At 35.2% G+C, this 8,255-nt stretch overlaps 1 pseudogene; it reads left to right on the top strand.

Annotated features, from left to right (window-relative positions):
* The window catches only part of LOC106459875, a 61,556-nt pseudogene that overhangs the window by 8,569 nt on the left and 44,732 nt on the right, over positions 1 to 8,255 (top strand).

Consider the following 8,255-nt stretch of genomic DNA (forward strand, 5'->3'; position numbering starts at 1 on the left):
TTCCTACACATTATCATGTTAAATAACTGTACGTGAATATAGTTCCTACACATTATCATGTTAAATAACTGTACGTGAATATAGTTCATAAACATTATCTATGTTAAATAACTATCCGTGAATATAGTTCCCACACATTAACTGTGTTAAATAACTGTACGTGAATATAGTTCCCACACATTAACTGTGTTAAATAACTGTACGTGAATATAATTCCTACACATTAACTGTGTTAAATAACTGTACGTGAATATAGTTCCTACACATTAACAGTGTTAAATAACTATACGTGAATGTAATTCCTATAAATCACATTAAGAGTAATCTTTAAGTTTTTATTCGAACCTAGATTGCCAAACAAGATAAGGTCTAGAACCGGGGCTAAATTAAAAGCTTAACTTATCTAGAAGCTTGCTTAATGCCCACTGCTTATTTTGATACAGTTTTTCTAATTACATTGTATAGATAGATGCATTTGTGCAATTATACGTGTATCTACTCCTTTACTTATAGATAAAACACAACAGATATGGTTTTATTAACATCTAAAAGGAAAAGCGTGTTACAGTGGCAACTTTCTAGTTTCGGTGATGACTTCATAGTCAGACAACAAGACTACAGAGAACACTCAAATAAAACTAGCTTAAGAATTGCAGGCGATGAATAAGCAATGGTATAATAAATCATAGTAGGAGAGGTGTCTGTGGAAATGGTGGAGCCACATTGTGGTGGGGATACACTATATAACAGATTTAAACCGTATTCACAAATTTTATTTGTCTGTCCTATACGTGCGAAGATATTTAGGACATAGTTGTTACAAAACTATATAGGTATACAAAAGCGAGTAATATGAGTTGGATCAATGTCACAAAATGATGTAACCTTAGAGGCAAATATGTGCAGTTACGGTATCTAGTAAGTACTGAGTCATAAGCCATATTACTGTTTCTGTCCGTGGCTAGTTGAGGGCATGATAACAATCTCAGCTAGTACAAAATAATTATATAGGGAGCATATTAAATATTATAAATAAATATAATTAGTTATGGTTAGTTTATACTGTATTTGTGTTGTTAACAAGTCAAATTGAAATAATTAAAACTACATGGTTTATACAGCGTTATTTCTTAATTATAATTATATCCAATTCAAGTTTTAGATACATATATTTTTGTAGAAGACCACAGTTCAACCCTGATTCACTGACTCATACATGGAGATGAGATTTTAATTGATAAGGAAAAAAACATCGAGTTCACGAAGTTACCATGCATTAAAACTGGTTATGCCACGAACACGTACTAGCAGGTAAACTATTTATTTGCGATATGCTCTCTGGGAAAAACAACCCCTTTTTAAACTCCATTTAATGATTTTTGTTTGTTTCCGTATAAGGAAAACTACCCCCTTCTCAAACCCTCCTTCTGTCTCTAATGAAGAACAGACCACTAATAAATCTGATGAAGAACAGACCACTAATAGTCTCTGATGAAGAACAGACCACTAATAAATCTGATGAAGAACAGACCACTAATAGTCTCTGATGAAGAACAGACCACTAATAGTCTCTGATGAAGAATAGACCATTCTTCATCAGAGACTATTAGTGGTCTGTTCTTCATCAGATTTATTAGGACTATTAGTGGTCTGTTCTTCATCAGATTTATTAGTGGTCTATCTGATGAAGAACAGACCACTAATAGTCTCTGATGAAGAACAGACCACAAATAAATCTGATGAAGAACAGACCACTAATAAATCTGATGAAGAACAGACCACTTATAAAAACCAGTCATGCTTTATTTGTTTTGTTTTTTCGTAACTTGGAGTAAAACCACACTTAGGCTATATATACTAGCCGTCCCTAACTTTGAACTGTGATATAAGAGGTACGGCCACTAGAGTAAAACTACACTTAGGCTATATACGATAGACGTCCCTAACTTTGAACTGTGATATAAGAGGTGCGGCCGCTAGAGTAAAACAACACTTAGGCTATATACGATAGACGTCCCTAACTTTGAACTGTGATATAAGAGGTGCGGCCGCTAGAGTAAAACAACACTTAGGCTATATATGCTAGCCGTCCCTAACTTGGAACTGTGAGACTAGACGTAAGGCCGCTAGAGTAAAACTACACTTCGGCTATATACGCCAGTCGTCCCTATCTCTGAACTATGAGACAAGAGGTACGGCCGCTAGAGTAAAACTACACTTAAGCTATATACGCTAGCCGTCCCTAACTTGGAACTGTGAGACTAGAGGTAAGGCCGCTAGAGTAAAACTACACTTCGGCTATATACGCTAGCCGTCCCTAACTTTGAACTGTGAGACTATATATAGGTACGGCAGCTAATCAATCCTTCTCCAGCTCCTGGGCTACTCTAATGGAATACGGTGGTTTGGCCATCATGCTTATAACGCATCCACGGTCTCAAAGTGCGGATGGCGATTTTGCGATAACGAGGCACGAACCATGAATCATTTTATTCACAGCACGGTATGCTAACCTGTATGGCATGCCCAACTTAAATACGTTGATATTATCTGACTTCGTTTCTTGTCTTTATTGTACGCATTCATTTTCAATCATTCCTAAAATATAGTATACTATCCTCATGTCAAGTTTCGTTAAAACATGGTCTCTACGTTTCCAAGTATTTTACGTATAAATATAGCAACACAGTCACAATTTCATTGTTGATTACTGCAGTTTGCAACTGAGAAGCATCGTTTTTTTTTTTTATTTTGCTAAATGATATTATTTTGTTTGAGGTTTTGAGGATCCGGTAATCTTTACAAAAAAGTAAAAATACGTGACGTTGAATTTTTAATTATACTGGGAGCAACTCCGAAGAAACATTAATGTTATTCAGAACACATTTTTATACTAAAGAATTGCCTGTGATGCTATGAAACCGTTATAACAAAGAACAGTTTTGTTATACGCATCCGTCTAGAAGTGAAACCTAGTGTTAAGATATATATTACTTTAACTGAGGATAAAGCTCTATTTGCTATCCTAGCTACAACTGACTGAGCGGTAATCTTGAGAACTTATGACACTAAAACTAGGAGAAATCCCATTGTGTAGCTATGTGCGTAAAACAAACATACCTAGGTTACACCATTTAGTCACGTTGAACTACCGGACTTCTGGTTTATACATACAGAACTTGTTTTCAGGGCATACATTAGCATTTTTGTTACCAAATAATTTTACTATTTTAGTGTTTCAGTTTGTTAGTTTTTTAATTATGCACAAAGCTACACAAGGGCTATCTGTGCTCTGCCCACCACGGGTATCGAAACCCGGTTTCTAGCTAGTGTTTCAGACAAGATTTCTTCCTTAAGAAGCTTGCTAAAGATTATGTTCAAGAGCTGTGTTGTTGTTTGTTTTTTGTTTTTTTTTCCTTACTCATATTTTCTGTCTTTTTATTTTATTAAAATGAATTTCAACTCGGAAAATCAGCTAAAATCCCAAGTTTTGTAATTCTGTTTATTGGATTATTTGTTGTTGTTGTTGTTTTACAATAAATGTTCATGGAATCTTTAGTAAAATCCGTGTTTATAATTTATTCCATTTGATAGTTATTTTCAAATTAGTTACCCAAAAAACGACAGACTTTGAAATTTCGAACAAATCAGTCATTGATTCAAACAGACAAACTACCTTGCCCCTTAGTTTGTTTCTTTTCATTACAAAGGCATTTAACGAACATTTCCATTAAGGGAGGGCAAGAAACTACAAAGGCACTCACCAAAAATTTCTATTACGAAGTTTGAGGGGGGGGGCAAGACACTGCAAAGGCATTTAACGAACATTTCCATTAAGGGAGGTTAAGAAACTACAAAGACACTCGCCAAAAATTTCTATTACGGAATTTGAGGGAGGGAGCAACACACTACAAAGGCATTTACTGAACATTTCAATTAAGGGTGTGTGTTTTCATATGGCAAAGGCACATCGAGCTATCTGCTGTGTTCACCGAGGGAAATCGAGCCTCTAATTTTAGCGTTGTAAATCCGAATACTTACCGCTGTCCCACCGGGGGACGGAGGGAGTAATAAAACTTTGAAAGTCACTTACTGAACATTGCAAATACGGGGTAAAGAGAAAAACAATACATTACAAAGGTACTTATCGAAATTATCCATTACGTAGTGGAGGAAGAAAAGACCCGGTGCTTTATTCAATATTGTTTTCATTGTGAAAAGTTGTTGGAGAGTTTGTATCTTATGAAACTTCTAGAAAATGCTCAATGAAGGCGTTTGTGCAGCGCTTGCTGAGGAAGTTTGAAATATATATATTAATGTGTTGTCTTCTCTAAGTATTTAGATCTCAACTTTTTATGCGCCGTCTATACCACAACGTTATATTTTTCAGTTTCTTCTTCCCGAGATCACTTTTATGTATTACCTGTACAACTATTTATACACCTGGAAAGGGCGTGGCTCTAGGTTAGCGTGCCAAGACTTGTAAATCCGAGGATTCACGTGTTTGCTACCAGTTGCCGGCCCCCAGTGGTGGCACAACAGCATGTCTGTGGACTTACAACGCTAGAAACCGGGTTTCGATACTCGTGGTGGGCAGAGCAAAGAGAGCCCATTGTGTAGCTTTGTGCTTAATTTCAAACAAACAAATACCCGTTGTATTTAATATTTACTCTAAATTTTGTGACTGTAAATGTGATGGTCAAATCCCACTGTTCGATCAGACAAGAGCAGTCGAAGATCTGAAGGTGGCGCTGTTGACCAACTGACTTTCCTCCAGTCTATTCCATTAAAAACAGGGATATATTTGTGCAGATAGTCTTTTCGTTGCTTAATGCCAAAATTTGACACAAAGTTTTACGCCCTCTATACGATGGTGGGTTATTTTTAATTCTATACTTCCGAGAACATTGCGAAATGTGTTATCTTCTCTATGTAATTCAATTACACCCTCTATACTACAGCATACATCTAACAAAAAAAAAGAGTATAAATGAACGTTAAAGACAGATTTCATCCAAGCAACTATGTTTGATTTTGTCTTTTCGGAATTTTTTATTAGTATGTAGTTGTTCTTGTATTAAAAATCCGTAGTGCGTTGTCTGCAGGGTATATGTAGTCTCATAATAGTGCCAGACACAGAGAGATTATGAGAACCATGGAAACCTGGATTATATTCCACTAGATTGTGTTTACTTAAGTCCTCATCTGAGTGCTTAGAGGATGTGATTTACTTGTCTAAAGATTATTTTACTCACTCAAAGGGAGTGCCCCCTCCATTCTCCACCCCTGTAAAAAGAAGGGTTTATTAAATATTGTCGAATTTTAAAGATTGATATTTTCTCATTAATCTTATTACAGTGTTCTCACAAATAATAGCGCCACCTTCAGATCTTCGACTGCTCTTGTCTGATTGAACAGTGGGATTTGACCATCACTTTTACAGTCACGAAATTTAGAGTAAATATTAAATACAACGGGTATTTGTTTGTTTGTAATTAAACACAAAGCTACACAATGGGCTATCTGTGCTCTGCCCACCACGGGTATCGAAACCCGGATTCTAGCGTTGTAAATCCACAGACATACTGCTGTGCCACTGGGGGGTGGGGGGTGGGAGGAGCTTAAATTAAGAACCGCTTCAAATTAATCGAAATTTTGGTAATTATCTAAACATTTCCATAGGTATGTTTTACTTTATTTCCGAATCCATTCCCTTTGTTTGTTATGGGCTTTTTCCGTGATATGAATCGAGCTTGGATCTCAGTAAAAAATCATTATTAAATTAATGCTAAAGAAGCTGAATTAATCTTTCAATAAAATATCTGAAACACAACTAAAAAAAATATCTATTTACATTTCATTTGATTAAGTTATATGTTGCATAATGTTACATAGTTACAAGAAACAACAAAGGAATATAAACTGCACAAGATATAGGCATCGAGTTTACTTTAGTAACTTTGGAATGTTCCATATTAATCAGCTTTGACTCAAAAATTCTTGTCGATGAAAGGATAATATAAGAACTACTCTATTAAAATCGCATACAAAAGTGAGATAAGTTTATAGTTTGGTTCATAACGTTTGGGGCCTCGATATGATTTTAATATTAACATCAAAAGTTTTAATTAAATGTAATACTTTAAGAAAAATAAATTATCCTGTCGCTTTGAAGTTCTTTTCCGTCAAAACTTGCTCCACCTTTATCTAAGTTATTAGATTAAGGAGCTTGTTGAACGGCACTTTAATAGTGCAGACGAAGCAAACCTAGGTTTAACATTATACAAACGTGTGTGCTCATTTCCTCACAGAATTAATACCCCATGTGACTCATAAATAAAATAAGTTAATACGGTATTCATACATAGGAATTACATATGTATGTATGTAAATGTTCACCAGCTATGCCATAAGCAGTCTTTTGCAATTCAACGTAATGTCTTCAATAGCAAGTGCAAACGTACAGCAATTTTCCTAGTGGTAGCATGCATAAGATGGTCTTCTGCGAACACGCGTTGCATACTGATTTGGTGAATTTACGAACTGCCTTAAAGTGAACTTATGTTCGGAAAATTAGGGTTAAGTGTATGAAGTGGCGGTCGCAAAGACGGTCCCTGGAAAATACGATATACCACTAACTCTACTTTTAACGGTATCGAAGTGGATATTTCGATCATGAGGTTAATGTAGCGTTAGTTAACGTGAAACTCGGATGTAAAAATGAAATTAGAAAAAAAGAAAGACCATTGTTATAAGTTCAATTCTAAACTGATCTCCTTTGATAGCCGTGAGAAAAGATGAATTTGGTGTATACATTTAGCTTATAAAAAACAACTATCGAAAGAAGAAATAATTTTTCATGATAGCATCACACTTCTTACCTAGTAGGAACTAAGAAATAATACTACACGATTGTTACATTAGATCGAAGTAAAACGGGCTCTATATTCGCACTAACATCTGGAGTAATGGTAGGATTATAAAGGTTTTTTTGACTCGCCACGTACACCAAATTCTAGTCGGTGATCTATGTTATTGCTTTATTGGTGAAACTCGATGTTGCAACTTTTGGAAAAGTGACAAAGAGATTGTCCTTATGGTTCAGTGTTTAATCATACTTTATTGAAACCCTAGAACTGGACTCTGGTATTCTTCATCAGGTATCACCATATGTTTTTCAAGTTGTCAAGGTCCTCTTATTGTCAGACTTTTCTAGCTCTTATCGGTATCGGGGCTAATTCCAATCTTTCACTCACAACACCAGTCTCTATCTTTCAAGAGAATCCATTGGTTTAAGACAGCAAAGCTATATGCACGCGCAAACAGCTACGTCACTATGGAAAAACTTTCTTGTTTACACGATTTTTGAACCTAGGTTCGTTATCCTTAGTGAAGTAATGTTGAGTTGTTATATGTAAGTATACTTACAGACATTGGAATTAATCTAAGGAGCATTTTTCTTATTATGTATGGAGACTGTTGCTATGAGATAAAATTCGTGATTTAAGACCAAAACACCAAAGAAGTGTTATCGTTACCTCATAAGGACGTTAAGACTTCATTAAGCTGTTATATCCACCGTGTGTAACGCATGTTTCTAAGTTTCAGAATACATTTATACAACGCGACAATTGTAAATAATTTAGTAACAGACGTTTCTTTTCACTGACAAACTTAAGTGAACTTTATATTTGGATTCTTCAGATACGAACTACTCCCATTGTTGCCAGGAGTGTTTGATCCACTCTCTAAAATCCATTTCTTTACATTATTTCCAGGAGTGTTTGAACCACTTTCTAAAATCCCTTTCCTTACATTATTTCTAGGAGTGTCTGATCCATTCTCTAAAATCCCTTTCCTTACATTATTTCTAGGAGTGTTTGATCCATTCTCTAAAATCCCTTTACTTACATTATTTCAAGGAGTGTTTGATCCACTCTCTAAAATCCCTTTTTTACATTGTTTCCAGGAGTGTTTGATTCACTCTCTAAAATCCTTTCTTTATATTATTTCCTGGAGTGTTTGAACTACTTTCTAAAATCCCTTTCTTTACATTATTTCTAGGAGTGTTTAATCCATTCTCTAAAATCCCTTTTTTACATTGTTTCCAGGAGTGTTTGATTCACTCTCTAAAATCATTTCTTTACATTATTTCCGGGAGTGTTTGATCCACTCTCTAAAATCCTTTATTTACATTATTTCCAGGAGTGTTTGATCCACTCTCTATAATCCCTTTCTTTACATTGTTTCCAAGA

The sequence above is a fragment of the Limulus polyphemus genome, unplaced genomic scaffold (assembly GCF_000517525.1).
Source record: "Limulus polyphemus unplaced genomic scaffold, Limulus_polyphemus-2.1.2 Scaffold673, whole genome shotgun sequence".
Classification (NCBI taxonomy): Eukaryota; Metazoa; Arthropoda; class Merostomata; order Xiphosura; family Limulidae; genus Limulus; species Limulus polyphemus.